Source organism: Pinus tabuliformis, chromosome 6, assembly GCF_031772625.1.
Source record: "Pinus tabuliformis cultivar Carrire ecotype Pingquan chromosome 6, CPIR1, whole genome shotgun sequence".
Lineage (NCBI taxonomy): Eukaryota > Viridiplantae > Streptophyta > Pinopsida > Pinales > Pinaceae > Pinus > Pinus tabuliformis.
The window spans coordinates 4,654,330-4,674,931 of NC_142292.1; positions in this window are offsets into that span (position 1 = coordinate 4,654,330).

Consider the following 20,602-nt stretch of genomic DNA (forward strand, 5'->3'; position numbering starts at 1 on the left):
CTTCCAAATCTCCATTTAGAAAGGCTGATTTCACGTCCATTTGAAATACTTTGAAGTTTTGAAAACTTGAGAGAGCAAGGAACATTCGGATGGCCTCAAGTCTTGCAACAGGAGCAAAGGTTTCTTCAAAGTCTACTCCTTCTTGCTGCGCATACCCTTTACAAACAAGTCTGGCTTTGTTTCTAATTACTTCTCCATTTTCATTCAATTTGTTTTTGAAGACCCATTTTGTCCCGATAACATTCTTATCTTTTGGTCTAGGAACCAGCTCCCAAGTGTTGTTCTTTTCGATCTGCTCAAGTTCTTCATCCATTACTTTCACCCAACATTCATCTTTGCATGCCTCTTTCACATTTTGTGGTTCAGTAGAGGAGAGTAATGCCAAATAGCTTGACGCTTCTGCAACTGTTCTTCTTGTTTGTACACCTGCTTCTTTCTGCCCCATAATCTGAGATTCTGGATGATTCTTCTGGACATATCTGGATGGAGTATTTTCTTCTATTCTTGTTTGCTCCTCTGGTTCTTCTTGAGTTTCTTCTTGAGGTTCTTCTTCTTCATCATTCTGTCGTTGGGGGTAGCCTTCATCTTCTTCGATGTCTTCATGATGTACTTGCCTAGGAATGTATCCCTTCTCATCAACCACTACATCAATGCTGTCAACAATTCTGCCAAGTCTTTTATTGTAGCATTTGTATGCTTTGCTATGTGGAGAGTAACCAAGAAGAATGCCTTCATCTGCTCTAGGTTCAAGTTTGCCAAGCTGCTCATCAGTATTCTTGATATAGCATTTGCTCCCAAAGATTTTGAAGTGCTTTACCGAAGGAGTCCTACCACTCCAGAGCTCATGAGGAGTTTGAGTGTTGTTCACCCGGACATTTGTTTTGTTGAGAATAACAACCGCAGCATGTGCAGCTTCACCCCAGAAAGTTGCGGGAGTTCCTGACTCATCAAGCATAGCACGAGCCATTTGTTGGACTGTTCTGTTCATTCTTTCCACAACTCCATTTTGCTGAGGAGTTCTTGCTGTAGAGAATTCTCTTCTTATCCCATGTTCTTCACAGAAATCGAAAAATTCATTTGAAGTAAATTCCCCACCTCTGTCGGATCTGAGGCACTTAATTTTGTGACCTGATTCATTTTCAACCAAGGCTTTGAAGGATTTGAATTTTTCAAATGCTTCATCTTTGTGCTTCATAAGTCCTAACCAGACAAACCTGGAGAAATCGTCAATGAATAATATCAAGTATTCTTCTCCTCGAGGTGTTCTTTTCCTGAAAGGACCGTAGGTATCTGTATGTACTAGCTCAAGAGGCATGCTAGTTGATCCTTCTTTCTCTGGAAAGTTAGTTCTGGTTTGTTTTCCAAACTGACATGATTTGCATATGGTGTTGTCAGGAATTTTGATATCTGGAAGATCGCGAACTGCCTGATATTTGCAAGCTTTCCTTATTTGTGAAAAGCTTAGATGTCCCAACCTCTGGTGCCATAACCAGTGCTCATCATCCTTGCTCATATAGCATTGTTGTTGTCCTTCTTCAAATATGTACAGATTATTTGGAGTTCTTTTGCCTTTGATCACTGTTTTACCTGTATCAAGATCACGAACAAGACATCCATTTGATCTGAATATGACCTCGGTTCTTTGATCACACATCTGGCTGACACTTAGAAGATTATGCTTCAATCCATCAACATACAAAACATTTCCAGCCTTGACCTTTTCTTTTAACTGAGCAATGCCTTTTCCTTTTATAGTTGCAGGAGTATCATTTCCAAAAGAGACTTTCTTTCCTTTTTCTAGAGCGGAATATGACTCAAGTTTTTCTTTATCACCTGTCATATGCTTCGAACATCCACTGTCAATGTACCATAGATTTTCCTGTCCCTCTGCATAAAATGCTATCCCACATCTTTCTGTTTGTGGTTCCTTTATTCTCCATGTTTTGGTGCTTGGGGCTTGTTCCTTTTTCTGCTGAAACCCGCTCCTGCATTCAGAGTCTTCATGACCAAAGTTATTGCAAATAGAACATTCAACTTCATTTTCAAGAACCGAAAAGTTGTTATAGGTCCTTTTTGTAATCCCGGTCATACTTCTTTGTTTTTGAGCTTCCCTAGTCATGATTGTTTTATATGCAACACATTGAGCTGCTTTGTGACCAAAGTTATGGCAAGAAAAGCATTGTCCATTGAAGAAACTTCTGCGGTTATCGAATCTACCAACCAATTGATAATTTCTATTGTCATCTATTCTTGAACCAAATTGAGAAGATTTTACCTGTGGCTGGTTGTAGCTTTTGTTCACCCTCAAGATGGATTGCCCTTGATAGTTTCTGTTTGTAATTCGTCCCTGCTTTACCTGATGATCTTCATTGTGCTTTTTCTCATTTCTTCTTGCTGCATCAAGATAAATTTTTGAGGTGGATGCTTGAGAAGTTTCTCCATTATAGCCCAGATCTGTCTTGTTTAGTGGAGACCGCTGCACATTGATAATCTCATCCAAAGTTTCAGATCCTTTGACAAACTTGAGATTAATAGCTTTTGTTTTCTCAATCTCTTTTCTAAGACCAACAATTTCACCTTCTAATTTTCCAAGATGTTTTTCCTTTTCATCAATTTGAAATTGTAGAGTATCAATGATCATGTTCTTTTCTTCTATACATCTCTTGAGTCTAGTAATTTCATCATAAAGGTTATCCACATCTATAGCATCCATATAATCATCATCTTCAAATGCCATTAACAACTTATATTCATTACCTTGTTCATCTTCATCACTGTTTGATAGACCATCACTATCTTCATGAGTGTAGTAGCTTTTCTTATTTGCGTTCTGTTTCTTGTTCCATCTAGCAGGTTCTTTTCCTTTATCCTTATAAGGACATTTTGCAGCATAATGACCTACTCTTCCACAAGCAAAGCATTTAAAAGGTAACTTACCTCTGAACCTTCCAGAACCCCTTTGAAGATTTCTGACAAAATTTGATTCTTCTTCCTCTTCTTCTGGGACGTGGCTTGCTTCATAATAATCTCCTTTGCCTGATGCCTTGAAAGTAGCTTCTCTTCTGTCTGATGGACCTCCCTTTCTCATTTCATAAGCAGTTAGAATTCCATGTAGCTGAGACATAGTAAGAATTTGTAGATTTTCTTTTTCTTCTATTGCAGATACTTTAGATTCAAACTTGGGGGACAATGATCTTAGAACCTTTTCAACCACAATAGCCTCTTTTATTTCTTCACCCAAATTTTTCATGAAATTAACAACCTCATCTACCCGAAGAAAATAGTTAGCCACACTTTCATCATTATACATTTTGAGAGTCTCATACTGAATTCTGAGAGTTTGAAGTTTAGCACGCTTTACCTGTTCATCTCCTTCATAGCTCGTGACAATTTTGTCCCATATCTCTTTTGCGGATTTATAGTGCATTACCTTCATGAATTCTGATTGAGATATACATCCTAATAGAGTACTGACTGCTTTCGCATTTGTTTCATACTTCTTTTTCTCGGCTGCATCTGTAGGAGTAGCTGAAGGAAAAGCGTAGCCTGTCTCTACGATGTCCCAAACTTCTGTACCAAGAGATTGAAGATAGGCAGTGACTCTTACCTTCCAATAATTGAAGTTTGTCCCATCAAAAACCGGTGGCCTGATTGATGCTTCTCTCTCGTAGTTGCTCATGATGAACGATCTACCTTCAAGCGATCAAGCATCTCTGAAGGACCTGCTCTGATACCAATTGTTGCAAATAATACTGAGAGGGGGGGTGAATCAGTATTATCTAATTCTTTTAATAAATCTTATTTGTTCTTTGAATTAGTTTTGCATGTCAGTACCATAAAATAATGAGCATGAACAAAGAAAATAGATAGTCACACCAAAGAACACAAGATGTAAGGTGGAAACCCAATGTGGGTGAAAACCACCTGCTGCAATATGTCTCTATCTTCTTTCAAATTAGAAACTCCTTTTACAATGGTTTTGTACTGGTGCAGTCCTTTACCAGTACGCAGGCTGCAACCTGCGGAGAGCTACAACTCTCTCTCTCTCGTTTTCCAGTCTCTCCTGGAAGGGAGCTACAACCCCCTACTTCTTTTCATAAAGCATCAAATGATCATCAAGTACATAAAAGTTACAGTCCACTACAGTTATCAGATCAGCAATAACAGAACTAACCCAGAACACCTTATCAACAGAAAAATTCAGTCAACAGAACATTTAAGACAGATACGCAGTTTTCCCTTCTGTGCCCTGCGTCGCTACGCAGTTCACCTTCTGCTTTCCTGCGTATACCCGTAGGGATCCTTCTGCCGAACTGCGTGCCCACGCACTGTTCCTTGAACTGCGATGCGTATTATTACTGCAGGTACGCACCCAGAGACATTATCGCGCCGCGTACTGTTACTGCAGGGACGCACCCAAAAATACTATCGCGCCGCGTACTTTTACTATGCGGACGCACCTGAACCTTAGTCGCTCTGCGTACTAACGCAGATCTCCTTCTTCTGCTCTGCGTACCGACGCAGGTCTCCTGTTTCTACTCTGCGTACCGACGCAGATCTCCTGTTTCTGCACTGCGTACCCACGCAGTTCTTCTGTTTCTGCTCTGCGTACCGATGCAGATCTCCTGTTTCTGCACTGCGTACCCACGCAGTTCTTCTGTTTCTGCACTGCGTACCCACGCAGTTCTTCTGTTAAACACCTGCGGCCTTCTGATTAGGGCCAAGTAGGCAGTCCACCAGAGTGGCACAGTTGCTCAGATCTGATCATGCGCTCGAGAGATCACCCTTCACAGATTCGCCTTCAACTTCCTTTTCATATAGATCAAGCTTTTAAGACCATAACCCAATATTTCAGATCTAAAGATATTCAATTGCAAAAGATACTTAGCCAAGTGATCTCCTTTGCTTTATATAGGCTTGCTCCTCCTAAAATCATGGAACAATACCACGAGCCGACACCATAATAACCCAATACCGTCAGCTAAGTACCAAGAGTAAAACATAAGAAGCCCCACGTGTGCTTTTCTCTGCCTTGAAATGTGTGCACTGGGGGGACGCACCTCCTGAACGGTTGGCCTGCGTATCTGGACGCGGTCCCTACATGGTGTACCTGCGGGTACGCACCTTCTGAACTGATTTCCTGCGTACTTCTTGATTTTCAACAAAATGAGAGCCTTGCCACGGGAGTTGCCATCAAGTACAACATCTGTAACATATAGCGATACCAGAAACATAATGCCAACAATGAACCCGCGTTGATCCAGTCTGGGCGAGTTTGTTCTAACAGCCGGTCTTCGAGATGACTCCAGACTTGGTTGTTGGTCTTGTAAGTGTCGCCCTCCCTTCTCTGGCATGTCTGTTTCGTCATTTGAGCCACCTTTCTTGGAGATAAGCTCATCCTCCCACCATTCATGGAGACTCCTTATCCTATTTAAGCCTCCACCATTACCATGAGCTGCTAGTTTGGAATTGATAGTGCTTGGAGTGTTGCTGCTAACTTGATAGGTAGTTGGTGTGACAAGTGTGGGATTGCTAGAGAGCTTAAGGAAGGTTGTGAAGTGTTTCTTTCTTGTGTAAACTTGAGTGAGAGAGAGCTTTTGTCTTGGGAGATCTACTTTCAAAGCTGAATGTTTGAGAGATTTGCTGGACTGGACCCTCTTGAGAAGGATTTGACGTCAGAAGTATGGTTGTATTCTTCTTTGCTTATTAATAATAGAAGACTATCATTATGGTTCCACTCTTATTATCTTTATGATGGTATTTGAGTTATATCGTTTCTGACTGATATATAGTTACATCTACTAGATTTTATGCTTGTGTTTGTATCATTCTTTGCATGTGCAGGTGTCCGTGCACGAGGATCGTGAGGATTGTGACCAGCCGGGGCAAAGGAACGGGAGCATCAACTCTTCTACAAGTATTAGTGTTGGAATCCAGGTAGGCCTTCATCATTGGTCTTTTATTTGTAATTAGGAACCCGCGTGTTAGCGTTTTTTGATTGTTGCTAGACCTTGTTTGGACTAGTAGGGATCGCCTCTGTCCGCAGAGGGGATTTACCTCCACAACGGGGACCATCCCAACCCACTGTAAGCAAGAGCAAGGAGAAAAGAAAGAAGAAATGGAAAGCAAGGAAAGCTAATACTGCAAAAATATGCAAAGCTTCATGCACTCACTGTAAAAAGGAGTGGCATGATGATGAGCACTGTTGGATTCTACATCCAGAGCTGAGACCTAAGAAGTCCGAGGGCAAGAAGAAGAAAGTTGCTGCAGCTATTCAGAAATATTTGGGGTCAAACTCAGGAGATGAAACAATCATTGCAACCACAGGTATAAAAGGTTATCTGCTTTAGAGAATGCTAAAATCAAGAAGCAGGTGCAGGAGTTGCTCGAGAAAGGGTTCATCAGGCCTAGCACATCACCATGTGGGTCACCAATCATTTTGGTGAGAAAGAAAGATGGCTCGTGGAGAATGTGCATTGATTACCGAGCACCGAATAAGATAACGATCAAAAATCGTTATCCCCTTCCTCGCATAGATGATCTTTTAGATCAATTGAAGGAATTTGTTTATTTCACCAAGCTGGATTTGCACAGTGGATACCATCAGGGTAGAGTTGCAGAGCAAGATGCATGTAAGACTGCTTTAAAAACAAAGCAGGGATTGTATGAATGGCTAGTTATGCCTTTTGGCTTGACCAATGCCCTTGCTACTTTCATGAGATTAATGAATGATGTACTCAGACCTTTTCTTGATGATTTTGTTATTGTGTATTTGGATGACATTCTGATTTTTAGTAAAACGTGGGAAGAACATTTCAAGCATGTTAAGCAGACATTAGATGTTTTGAAAAGAGAAAAAATTTATGTTAAACTCTCCAAATGTGAATTTGGCAAAACCTCTCTAAATTATTTGGGTCATATAGTAGGGGGAGGTGAATTGAAAATAGATCCTTCTAAAGTGGCAGTCATTGTAAACTGGCCTAAACCCAAGTCTGCTACAGAAGTGAGAAGCTTCTTAGGAGAAGCACAATATTGGAGGAAGTTCATTTCAAATTTTTCCTCAATTGTAGCTCCCTTACATGCTTTGACAGGATTGAACAAGGTGTTTCAGTGGGGAGGCAAATAGCAGAAAGCCTTTGACACCTTGAAAGAACAAATTAGTACAACACCTGTACTAGCACTGCTAGATCTACAAAGATCATTTGAGATCCAAATTGATGCCAGTGACTATGCCATAGGAGTAGTGTTGACACAACACGGTAAACCCATATGTTATCATTCTGAGACTTTTAATCTTCCAGTAGTTAACTATCCTACCTATGATAAAGAATTGTATGCATTAGTTCAGAGTGTGAAAAAGTTGAAGCATTATTTAATTGGCAAAGAAACAGTAATACATACTGATCATCAACCACTTCAATATCTACACTCGCAAAATAAGTTGCAACAATCAAGACATATTAGATGGATGGGTTTTCTACAATAGTTTCATTTAGTCATCAGATATAAAAAGGGAATACATAACAAGGTTGTAGACATGTTATCTAGATCCATTATAAATACATCTACCATACTTAAGCATAATTTTGTGCTACATGAAAGCTACATAGAACAGTATGCTCAGGATATGGACTTTAAAGATGTATATGCAACTTTGAGTCAAGGCAAAAGAGTAGAAGAATTGGACTATCATGTAAAGGATCGACTCTTATATCATTGTGGGAAACTCTGCATTACACAAACTGAGAGAGCAAAGATAATTAGGGAAGCACACACTTCTCCAATATCAGGTCACTTTGGGGTAAGTAAAACAGTTGCACAGCTGCAAAGGTTCTGCTATTGGCCAAGAATGAGTGAGACAGTTTCTAGATATGTAAAGGGGTGTGCTATGTTTGCTAAAAGCAAGCCCAGCAACAGAAAACTAGGCTTATACACTCCATTGCCAGTTCCTTCTCACCCTTGGGAAAGAATTTCCATGGATTTCATTGGAGGACTGCCTAAATCTAGGAAAGGTCATGATTATCTATATGTTGTTGTGGATAGGTTCAGAAAAATGTGTATTTTGATACCCTGTAATAAACAAATTACAGCTGAACAAACTGCAAAATTATTCTTTGAACATATATGGGTTCATTTTGGATTACCCACTTCTATTGTATCTGATCGAGACGCTCGATTTGTGGGAAAGTTTTGGTCCAGTCTGTGGGAACTAATGGAAACCAAATTAAAGAAGAGCACATATTTTCATCCACAAACAGATGGTCAGACAAAAGTAGTTAACAGGATAGTGATCCAGTTACTGAGAGGATATTGCAGCAAACATCCTAAGCTTTGGGATGAGCATTTGTGCTATGTGCAACATGCTTATAATAGAGCCAAACACTCTTCTACACAGAGATCTCCTTTTGAGACCTGCTTTGGTTTCATACCAAGGTCTCCCTTGGATTTTGTCTTTGGTAAAGATACCATGGTTGATGGAAGCAGTGATGTGAACAAAGCAACTAGGTTCATTGAACAGATCCAGGAGATCCACCAGGCAGTACAGGAATAGTTGGAAAAGAGCCAGGCTAAGTACAAGGCTAGGCATGATAAGCATCTGATGGAGCATAGTTTTCAAGTTGGAGACCAAGTCTGGCTATATATCAGCAAGGACAGGATGCAAGGTGAAGGCAAGAAGCTAAAACCTATAAGGTATGGACCCTTCAGGATACTTGAGAAGATTGGTGAAAATGATTTTTTCCTTGACCTGCCAGCTTACATGCACATCTACTCAGTCGTGAACGCGGATTGCTTGAGGTTGTTTGGACCTTCAATGATTGAGGACCCTCAAGAGTAGAGTCAATTGCCTTCTGTTGATGACCTGCTACCTGAAAATCTTAATGCGTTGCAGGAAGATATAATGCTGGATAGGAAGGTAAGGATGACGCACAGTGGACAGGTGGAATACCTCAGACTTGGGCTTAAAGGTTCGAAGCCGAGCAGTGTGAAGTGGATTGAGATTGGACAAGTGAGACAACAATTTCCTCACTTAGTCGATGCTTGAAGAAATCCAACTTTTGGTGGTCCAAAAGCTTTTCAGTTAGGAGGCTGTGATCCAAATCAGATCCATAAACGACTGTCATAGAACCATGACTATATCGGGATGAAACAAATCTTGAATGAAATCCAAAACAGCAATCGAAAACACCCTGAACCAGTGGCCATGGCAGCCGGTGCGGAGTGACGAGGACCTCGGTCAAAGCACGCTGACCGAGGCCCATGGAGACTGCGCAGGAGGTCAAAATAGCCCTTGGGAGCCCTGGATCAGGAAAAGGAGTTGATTTTCGATGCGCGTTAGTGCTTGTGCTAAGCTGCGCAAACAGGGCCAAAAAGGAGGAGCCTTAAGCACTCGGTCACATGGGGGAACCAGAGGACTGTGGGTGGAAGAAGGTAAAGGCACTAAAGTACAAAGGCGGGACCCGCGCCCTGGAAACCGGTAGTATTGATTGGGGTGCCCTTGAACGGTAAGCGATTTTGGAGAAAGCGGAGCGATCACACTTAGCGATCGACACGTGGCAGCGTAGGTGAGAGAAAAACTGCCATGATCGCACGTTATCGGTTGAGAAAGTCAACCGCGCTCGACGTGCGAATGACGTTGGATCTGGAGGAGCCTAGATTGGATGGTTGAGATTGCGCCCGATAGACAAAGCGAAATTGACAGGGAATTAAGCCGCGATTTAAGGGGATTTGGAATCCGTTGATTGCCACGGTGGAGAAAGAAATGAATCGATGAATAGGCTGGCGCCGTTCCGATGAGGACACGTGGCTACTTATCGAGCGTTCATGCTGATGCTGAACAAGAAACTCCCAGCACACAGGCGAAAGGAGAATCGATGTAGGAAGGAGAGGAATCGAATGAGCATGGAGGTCGAATGGCTAAAGCCATGAACAGAGACAGCTAAAGGGAGCACCAAAGAGTGAAGAGTCCAAGCGACCAAGAGAGACAGTGAACAATGAACCTTGAGAGGAGGACTGAGCACAGAGAGCAGTAAAGCCAAGCAGAGGAGACAAAGGGTCGAGCTGACCACAGGCAGCATCGAGCACCAGAGAGCTTGAGGAATCAAGCCTTCCCATAGAGGAATCTATCCAGATTGAGCATCACATTTGGCTCTTTCCACTGTAGACCGAGGGTCACAGATCTGGTAGGAAGAACAAGAGTCTGTGTACTCCAAGTGGCTTGGGGAATCCAAGAACCACCTTGCCAAGAAAAATCTGCTTCAGGAGAACTCATATTGAGTCCCTGCATTGTAATTTCTCTGCTGAAAGACACAATAAAACAAGGCCACCACTGAAGCTGGATTAGAGATGTAGCCCTGAAGAACAGGGTGAACTCCTTATTAAAAGCTGTTTGTGTCTTTGTATTGCTTACTGTATTTCTCTGCTGTCTTTCCATTTATTTTCTGTGTATTAGCAATTTGATCGATCCGTTGTTTCAATGACATAGAACACACATACACTAGCACATGGGTCTGTAGTACCTTTTGTTTAATCAATCTTTAACTGAGGTCACTCATAGGGTGATTTTCAAATCAGCCAATATGTTCAAGAGAAGTCACTCAGAGAATTCACCACCCCGCTTGTGTCTCATCCGCTACAATACCTTCACACTTCATTCTTTCATGACCGCCACCTTAAACCTTATATCATCAGATCGTTTTCACCTCTACAAAATCATTTGCTCCGTCCCGTGTCATAGATGTGGGATCCATTAATGCCCTCCTATGATAGGTCACTTCTTGTCGACATCAGCTCATTATCCAAGAAGCTGACCTAGGGACAACCCTTCCAGTACTTTGAAGCTTGCATGCCTCAATGGCAAGTTTCTCACTTCCGGCGACAGGTTTACACTAATGGCCTTTGACCAAAAGATTTTGCGTGGTGTTCGACATCAACTCATGTATTCACACCATGTGAATTGTACTACAGTACCTTGAGGGTCATCATCATCATCGGTGATTCCTCTCGTGTTTGTTAACAACTTACATCATTGGCTGGTAATCAGACGATGTCCTTCCATGTTCGACATCAGAACATCTTTTTCACATGGATCGACTTGTACTTTCGGGTGAAGATTGAACGATTTTTGAAGACCCCGAATATAGTTTCATCCATCCGGGCTGCGATATAATCAGGAAAATAAAGGCATCAAATGTACATCATTGCCACATAGATAATCATCCAAACTAAGGGATGGTGGCTCTACCAGAATCATCAGTCTGCACACAGATGGTTGTATGTCCTATGTACATGAAAATGAATTTATCAAGCTGAGCATGGGAATGCCTACCTCAGCTAGATCATGAAAATATTATGAAGATAATTTATTGTATTGTGTCTTATTATAGGTCACCTTCCAGTGCGAAATACCTCGGATCCTCATTATAAAGCATTTCACCCGACATCAAAAGATTTACAACCTCATGCTTTAAGGGGCAACTGTTATAGACATATTTTGGCACTGCAACCCCAATCACATATGTCCATAAACCAAGGGCTTCTAAGTCCCTAAAAGTGTTGTTTCACACCCTAAAGGAGCAAGGTCAGCTGATTACATCATCTCCCAGAATTTCTCCATGAAAAGCTACTCAGAATTGGTTAAAGCAGGACCATAGAGACTGCCCAGTGCTAAAGGTGTGATGCATCTCACTTGCCACATGAAAAAAGTGCGATGCATACTGGAAATCCCTTCTATAGGGTGTGATGAGCGAGAGAAGACAAATGGCACAAACAGTTTTGCTAGGTGGAAACCCAAAGAATCTTCTAGAAACTGCTCATTTGACACTTGCCTCTCTGAGTTCGCCCAGGGATGAGTAAGAGATCTAAAATCTCCATGTGGAACGAGGAACTATCAGAGAGTTGAAACTAATCAAAATCCCAGAAGTTGACTCACCCCCCTGTAAATATCTATAAATGGATCCCTCATCGAAGAGATCCAAAGGTTGGAATTGGGTAGTTTGCAAAGAAGTGCTGCTGGTTTCTATTTGAAGACATTTTTGGGTGATCTTGCTTTCTGTGAGGCAAATATGGCTTTCAAGATGGGAGGATGGTGCTAGGTCAGACCAAGTGGTTGTAATCCTCTCTTCTATGACTTTTACTAATAAAGCTATTTGAGTTTTCCTCCATATTCTTGTGTATCTCCGAATACTGTGTTTGTTATATGCATTTGTATGGTCAATATATATCTGATCCTATATTGTTTATAGTGAAAGATCTCTATGCTTTGATGGTATTATGCTGCTATGAATCTACATGTGCTCTTTGAAGCTGGACAAGTAATGAAGCAGTGGCAAGATTTTGTCAAAGGGGAAAGGAAACAAGCAAGGAGCCAAGCGAAAGATTGAGGTTGGTACTCACTGCTTCTTTCTCATCTCTCTCTCATAAAGGAAAAACAAGTGACTTTAATCTGTTTGTTTCTAAGATAGCTACCTGTCTTAGTGGGACAGGAGCTCTGAATAGACACTAGATTTCCTGATAACAGGGAGTCCTTTAACCATCCCTTGTTTCTATAATTGAGAAAGACTATCAAAATTTAAATGTCCATATCTTACATGCCATAATATTATAGGTGGAATTCCTGTAGTCACTGCCCCTGCAATATCAGAATGCCTTGGAATAACTGTCCCTTTCATCCTTAACAATTTTCCATATTCATAACCTGTCATCATTGTTTGCAAGCTCTCTTTGATAAATTAATCTTAACTAGGCCATCTTCCATAATTACCTTATGCCCTGCTTGTCGAATCGTGACTAAAGATAATAATTTTTTCTTAAAGGTTGGTACATACCATACATTTGAAATCATTTTTTTTCCAATGCCAGGGAGAAAAACTTTAACTGATCCTTTTCCATAAGGAGTATGTTTTGTATCATCTGCAAGAAAAATGGAATTAAGTTGGCAATCTTGAAACTTGCAAAAAAAATCACGTCAACAAATCATGTGCTAAGTTGCCCCTGAATCCAAGATCCAAGCATCTTTATAATCACTTCTAAGATGGGATGAAAGTTGTAATGTCGGCGAAGAAGTAAAAACATATTCTGAGTTATCATCATCTTGATCATTTGCAAATTGTGGTGAGTGCTGATGAAACTTGGGAATTTTATTAAGAGAGGTTCGAAAATCTTCAACATAATGTCCAAATTTGTTACATCTTCGACACACAGTTTGACTTAAGTCTCTTCCTCTTCCTGGAGATTGTCCTCTACCTCTGCTTTGACTTCTGTTTTGAGGTTGTCCTCTACCTTGATTATTATTTCCTCTTCCTTGAAAATATCCTCTTCCTTGATTGTTTCCTCTGCCTTGAAAATTACTCCTACCTGAATTGTTGCCACTGGTAAAGTTGTTTCCTCTGCTTTGGCTTCGACCTCGACTTTGACGATGACTGTCGAGAATGCCTCGATGAATGAGCGACCAAGCGAAGTGGTCCCGACGAATGATCCAATGGAACACCCAGGCGAGAATGTCATGAAGCACGAGATAATAGAAGAAAATCAGGCGGTGGAGGAAAACCCAACAGTTGACAAAACAGAAGATGTATCGGGGTATTTACCTCTAGCTGTCAGAATGAAGGCAATACTAGTTAAGTAGGAGATGTCTCCCTTTCCCACAATGTTTAATAGTTCCATCGAGTCCTCTCGAAAGGATCGAAGGAGGATAATCTTTAAAATTTCCTTATCCAGTTCAGAATGACCTGACCTCTGTAAGGTGTACTTGAACCTTTCCACACAATCTTCCAAGCTTTCGTCTTCTTTTTGTGTGAACTTGAAAAGTTCCTCCTTGATGTTCTAGGATTTACAGTAATCTTGGTATTTCTCCAGAAAAGTTGTCTGCATATCATCCCATGTGGAAATGGATTTTCCTCCAAGGCCCATGAACCATCGTAGAGCCATTCCTTTTAATGTAGAAGGGAAAATATTTAACTTCTGGGCATCTGTTGTGTAGTCGTACCCCTGGCACACTATGTCGAACTCAAATAGAAATGTGTCAGGGTCTTCTGAAACAAGCCCATGAAAGTTTGGTAAGGCTGCCAATGGAATAGGCTTTGTAGGCGCGCCAGCTCCCAGATCCCTAATCAGAAAATTGATGGTGGAGGTTGTGGGAGCCATAAATATCTTCCAATAGTCACTGGGGATTTCAACAGGCTCTGTGGAGGATGGCTGAGGATTCCTTACTACTGGGACTCGAGTCGCTTTAGCAACACTTCCCCGGTCCCTTGGTGATGCAAGTATCTCCTCGTTTCCTTCTCTTGTGTCCTGATGGCTTGATCCCTCGGCTACAACCTCCTTTCCCTTACTGGAGTAGTTTGACCCTGTCGATGTTCTGCTTGCAATTTCTTCCTCTTCTATCACCAGTGCAAGGTTCTCCTGGTCAGGTCTACTGCTAGATGTTTCTTCCACTACTAGAGGAACATGTTGTGTCGAATCACCAAAGAATGTCGTAGACAGCACTGGTTGCTCCACTAATTATCCCTCGGACTTCACTCTCCTTGCCCCTGGTCTCACAGCTGTGAAAGAGGATGCTTCTGATTCAGCCTTTGCTATGATCTATTGGATATAGGTTTTTCTTCCCAGATCTGGTCCTCCCCTCTTTGGGGCTCTCCCTCTACCCCTCTTATTTGGTTCTTTGTTCATAAAAAAGTTGGTATGATGGAAGGTCTTGGTATGAACCTACAATGCTTCAATATTGGCGTAAGGTGTCAAAAGACCATTCCTTCCCCAAGATGAAAGAACTCACAAAAAGAAAGGCAACTAAAAAACAAAAATCTAGGGCTTCAGGCCTGGAGTAGGGTGTCAAAGGACTCCTCCGTCCTCGAGACAAGAACCAGAAACAAACACAAACCACGGGAAGACATAATACTTCTAGATCTGAAGCAGGGTGTTAAAAGACTCCTCCCTCCCTAGGATAAAAGCTAGGGTTTTCCCCAAAAATAAAACACACAAGGGTTAAAACAAATAAATCTAAATCAGGGCCTGGAGCAGGGCGTCAAAATAATCCTCCCTCTCGAGGACAAGAGAATGTCCCAAAATCAAACAGAAAAGAAAAAATAAACAGTGAAAAGAACACCTACGCTCAAGACTTGAAGCAGAGCAAGAAAACTCATTCTCTCCCCAGGACGAGAGATTGACCCTTTGGTTGGTCCAGATCATTGTTTACCTCTTGTTAGCCTCCCCAACAACGCCACCAAAATGTTGGTGTCCAGGTATGGATGCTTTATTCACCCTAATCCGACATTAATTTATCAATTCGGGTGCGTATCATTTCAAGGAAACGCACAAGGTATATGCAGGGGAAAAGCGCAATCCGTTCCGACTAAGGGTTCGAATTTAAGATTCAAAACATGAATATAAAATTAAATTAATTACAGAACTCCAGAAATAATCATAAATAGTAAAGAACTATAACAAGAAGCATAAACTAACAAATAACACACACACAAAGACGCAGCACCTGATCAGAAGAGCGGGCCCAGCTCTCTGATCAGGGCTGCGTTAGTCACGGAGAAGACTGGAACAAAAAAACAGGTGATACTTTATTAATCTGTAACAAGTGATTACAATATCGATGGGAGAACCCCTATTTACAGGAACAATCTGCCTTTTATACATAGCGTGGGAGAATAACATATCTCCCTGAAACATGGTAACCGCATATTCAGAAATATACATCGGTTGGAATGACACCAAGAACAGATAACCAAGATAGCAAAAAGGCCCAAGAATAGTTCCAGGGAATCGTGACTCTAGCTATGTGGCCTCCTTATGGCTGGCCATTACCAAATCTATTGTGAGATGTTGAAGCAAGGGTTCCTATTCTCCATGATGCAGTCAAACACATGTTTTAGTGCTGCGAATAGATAAGACTTCGTGACTTTACTTCATTAATTAAAATATTCCAATCAGATAGGTCAGGGGTATTTACCTTGTAAGTTATGCATAGAAACATGTGTAAATAAGTACAAAAAGGTTAAAAAGGATGATAGAAATGGACAGAAAGATAGCCCGATTTGGTACCCAACATCTCCCCCCAACTAACCTGTTATATGTCCTCATGCACCTCCGCAGGTTTGGATTCTATAGACTGTAAGTTTCATGAAGCTGGGCGAGATCATATTCTACGGCCATCTCCGTTCTTAGAACTTTAAACCCATCCAAAAGGAGAACTTCCTTCCACCAATCAGTTGGAACATTATAAGCTGGAGTGTAATTTTCTGCAGGAAACCAAAGAATAGGAAAGTGAAACCAGATCCCACATGTTGGACACATGCCACATATTTGGGTATTCTGGTGAGCACTCATGAAAAATTTGGTGCCGCAAAAGGTTCCCTATTCCAGACAGCTATAGGTGACATCATCCACCTTTTCTGACAACAATCAAGGGCCTCATTTTGAAATGTTGTTAGTTGCTTGACACAAATATCAAGACACCATCTTTGTGTCTTCAGCATTCTATCTCTGATCCCCTAAATTCCCCAAAAGGTGTTGTGTTTAGTGAACATTGTGATTGACCTCTCATGTTCTCCTCTTACTATAAATGGCTTTGTAACTTGATTGGATTCAAAAGTGTTAAAATCCTTCTGCCAATTGATCTGATTGAAAGCATAAGAGGTGAGGGCCCTTAAATGAATGTCCCCTACATATGGAACTGGGTTGAAATCTCTATCCAGAAGCAGTATATACCCGTGTAGGTAAAACTCATGCATTAGATGTTGAGTTGGCATGCCTTGACTCCTCATTATTCGAAGGAATTGTACACCATCTTCTATCTCATAGCTAATCTCGTTTTTGATGCTTTCCATGCAAAATAAAAGAAAACGTTCATGCAAAAATAAATAATAATAAGAAGCAGGGGGACAACATGCCATCACCTCTTGCACCAAATTGAACATCTGCTCCTTAACGGATTTCAGTTCTGCCACTTGCTTTTCCAGCTGCTCCTGTTAGGCCCCTATACTACTAGTGTAACCCATTATTGTTATTAGTACAACCCACTTATTATATTGATGTACCCATGTAGTGCCCATATTGTTAGTAATGTGCCCCATAGAAGTCCACTATTGTTATTATTGTGCCCTTACATTATTATTGTTATGTCGGCTCTGGTTATGTTATGACCCCTTAGACTCCTATATATAGAAAGGAGGTATTTTCATTTGTATCATCCAAGAATTGTTCATTTATGTAATGTAAAGGAGATTTCCCCCTCGAAGAGGCTGAATTCTAAGGCGTTGATCTATCTTTTGTATCTTTTCTTGAGCTGGTTTCATAACATTTGGTATCAGAGCTTTGGATTCTAGGGTTTCGCTGTTCCAAACAGGTCATCGTGGAAGTTGCAAGAAAAACCCATTTGAGAAGAAATCGCGCTGAACCTTGGGTCCAAATTTCAGAGCTTTTCGCGTGATATTTTCGGAGATATGATCTCAGGAAGTTAGTCTTTTTTGCAGACTCCTGAATTACACTCAAAACAGGTGACCTGGGGAAAATCGTCATAACTTTCTTTCTGAGCATCAGATTGAAATTTCGTAAAAAGGTACAGAAAGAGGACAGACTTTAGTTTCCTTTTATATATTTTTCCGAGTCAAAGGTTGAAACCTTGACACGTGGCACTTCATACAAGTTTGCTCTTCTGGAAAGGTCTATAATCAAGTCATCTTGGGAGATTGTGCATAACTCTTTTTTGGGGAATCCAATTTGGATCAGACTGGTGGCATTGGAAAGAGGAAACAGAGGGCTACTACAGGTATAACTTTCATAACTTAAATATCCGTAGGTACAGAGTTACAGTCGTTTCAATTTCGAGGTCCTAAAATCAAGAAAAATCAAGATGAAGAAGTTTGATGGCAAGGATCTAGTAAATTGGATACTTCAGATGGAGCAATATTTTGATCTACATGGTGTACCACTGTTACAAAAGGTATGTATTGCATCTTCATATTTAGAACCAGATCAATTTTTATGGTATAAAGGGCTTTGTTCTCGTAAAAAACTTGTTACATGGTCAATTCTCATGGAGGAAATGATAGCACATTATGAGGATACAAAGAGCAACGCCTTCTTTAGAGCAGCACCACAACAATTGGAAAGAGTAAAAGGGCTTTGTGACAAATTTGAAAGTAAAATTATGGCAACAAGGAAGTCTACCCCTCACAACTATAAATATGGACGTGTTGTTCCTCCTAGCCTTCCACAACCTACAAGGGTTACCCCACAACAATTGGAAGAAAAAAGAGAAAAAGGGCTTTGTTACAATTGCGATAGCAAATGCACTAAAGGTCATAAGTGTGCTGAGAAGAAATTATTTTACATAGAATATGAAGAGGAGGAAGAAAAGGATCAAGAAACATCAAAAGAAGAGGATATATGCCAGGACCCGACCCCAGAGAAAGAAGAAATGAATCAGAACATATCTTGTAAACTATTGGCAAGAATGACCACTCCTCAAACTCTCAAGATAGAAGGAAATATCAAGAAGAAAAAGGTGCAAGAAGTGAAAGATCACATCAAGAAAGAAGAAATGAATCCAACCATATCTTGTAATTCACTGGTCAGAATTACCACTCCTCAAACTAGCGAGACAGAAGGACATATCAAGAAGAAAAATGTTCAAGAAGTGAAAGATCGCATCGAGCGTCAAGAAATGAATCTGACCATATCTTGTAAAGGATTGGAAGAAATTACCACTCCTCAAAATTTAAAGATAAAAGGACATATCAAGAAGAAAAAGGTTCAAGCAGTGAAAGACCACATCGAGCATCAACAACAAGTTCTCCAACTTTTAAAGGATAGCGCCACTTCGGTGCAAAATCAAATGAAACAACAGGTAGATCAACATCATAGCGAAAAATGTTTTGATGTAGGTGATTGGGTATTTTCACTGCTACATCTAAAGCAAGCTATTTATGAGAAGGAAACGTTGGCAATACTACATGCACTTAAAAAATGGCGACCTTACGGAATGGGAAGACTCTTCAAGGATGAGGATGTGGAAGCATTGTTTTGTGCCATTTCTATTATCCAACCAGATTGGATAAACAAAGCAAGAGATGAATGGAAGAAGGACAAAGAAGTATGGCCACTTATTCAAAACTTGCAAAAGATCCCAATTCAAACAATATTGCCAGATATTGAAAAGGAAGGAAAAATCATATTGGAACCTGGAGTAGTCACAGAAACAAGAACCCGACAGCTACGAAATCGATCAATTTCAGAGTATCTCATCAAGTGGAAGAACTTACCTATTGAAGATTCCACATGGGAGGACAAGAATTTTATACAGAAGCATCAAGAACTACTCAAGCGTTGAGGACAACACTTTTTGAAGGAGAGGGGCATGTTAGGCCCCTATACTACTAGTGTAACCCATTATTGTTATTAGTACAACCCACTTATTATATTGATGTACCCATGTAGTGCCCATATTGTTAGTAATGTGCCCCATAGAAGCCCACTATTGTTATTATTGTGCCCTTACATTATTATTGTTATGTCGGCTCTGGTTATGTTATGACCCCTTAGACTCCTATATATAGAAAGGAGGTATTTTCATTTGTATCATCCAAGAATTTTTCATTTATGTAATGTAAAGGAGGTTGCCCCCTCAAAGAGGCTGAATTCTAAGGCGTTGATCTATCTTTTGTATCTTTTCTTGAGCTGGTTTCATAACAACTCCATCTTGAGCTGCTACTTTTCACACCTTAATCTCATTATATCTATGCACTCCACATATCCAAAGATGGTTGTGGAGGCTCTTTCCTGAGTCCTTTTGATCTCATTTTTATACTGGGCTGCAATAGATTTCCAAGTCTGCACTTCGGCCATTAAGGCATACTCATGGTATTCAAACAATTGTTTGACTGGATCTGTTTGAGTGGTAGTAGATGTTTTGACTATCTTGTCCACCTGATTTTCTACTTCGACCCCTATGGCCTTGGACTTTTTAACTTGCCACTTATATTTCTTTATCTGTTTCTACATTCGTGCACATGCTTCCTTAATTTCTTGACTTCCATCTTATGCCGCATTGTCTCCCTAAACTGTAGCTGATATTTTTGCTTGACTGGAAGCCTTCGTTGTTCACACAGCTCTACCCATTCTTGCTTAACCAGTAGTTCCTCCATTCCGGCAGCTGGAGGTAAATATCCCGAGACATATTCTGCTGTGTTGACTGTTGGGTTTTCCTCCAGTACCCGCTTTTCTTCGATTATCTCGTGCTTCACGACCTTCTCGCCTCGCTGTTCTGTTGGCTCATTCGTTGGGACTGCTTTGCTTGTTCCCTCTTCTTCGCCAATTGCTATTTCCTCTTCGTGCACGCTCACCGCGACTGGTGATGCCCTGGTGAGATGCTCTCCTACTAATGTTGCTGTTGGGATCCCTTCCAGGTCTCCAACCTCAGGGACCTCTATCTATTCTCTCCTTTTTGGCTCTGAAGTTCCTGTTGCCTGGGTATCATCAACCCCACATGGTTGTGGCCTTTGTGATAGATTCGAAGCCACAGGAATGGCTGAATCTTCTTCTTCTTTCTGCCGAGGGGAATGAGTTACCCTTGCTCCTCTTGGAATAGAGGAGAATA